Source organism: Seriola lalandi, unplaced genomic scaffold (genome assembly GCF_002814215.2).
Source record: "Seriola lalandi dorsalis isolate HSWRI2012SDOR001 ecotype SW California unplaced genomic scaffold, Sedor1 jcf7180002014710, whole genome shotgun sequence".
Classification (NCBI taxonomy): Eukaryota; Metazoa; Chordata; class Actinopteri; order Carangiformes; family Carangidae; genus Seriola; species Seriola lalandi.
The window spans coordinates 1-596 of NW_019485362.1; the positions used below are offsets into that span (position 1 = coordinate 1).

A 596-nucleotide genomic window follows, 5' to 3' on the forward strand; every position below is an offset into this window, starting at 1 on the left:
ACGTTTGGTCTGATGGTTTTTAACTGTAGGCGCAACTCTGTAATAAAGCTTTATTATGACATAACCACCAGCCCGCTCCTACCTGTCTTGGGCGGGTTCCTCTTCACCTTCATCCAGTCGAAGGTCTGCCCCTGCCCGGCCTGCTGGCCCTCCTCATCGCCCCTCTCTCGGTCCTGAGACACGGGCAGTTCCCCGTAACCTCCCCCGTGCGGAAGCCCTAAGTAGCCCGCTGCATCCAGACCCCCGCCGAGCTGCTGCGGGTACTGTGACCCAGCTAGAGCGCCCTGAGGCCCGCAGTAGGCTCCGGCCAGGGCCCCGTAGCTGGGCGCCGAGCTGGGGAAGGTTGATTGATGATAGTAAGAGGAGGCCACAGACTCATCCATGAAGTACTGAGGGTGAACGGTGTTGGTGGGGCCCGTCGCGGGAACATACTCCGAGTTTGTGGCGCATGCCTGACCCGCGTAGGCCCCAGAGTTTCCGTTATTCCCGGTACTATAGGGCTGTAATATTCCGCTCTGTAAGCTTTGGGTTTGGTGAAGATGAGGATGAGGATGGTAGCCGTTGTGCGTCTGCTGATGCTGTTGTTGTTCATGATG

The 596-nt window shown here is 58.2% G+C and overlaps 1 pseudogene; it reads right to left on the reverse strand.

The window, feature by feature from the left end:
* Window positions 1-82: 82 nt before the first annotated feature.
* Window positions 83-593, reverse strand: LOC111644897 (homeobox protein Hox-B1a pseudogene; annotated as a pseudogene).
* Between the last annotated feature and the right edge of the window lie 3 nt (window positions 594-596).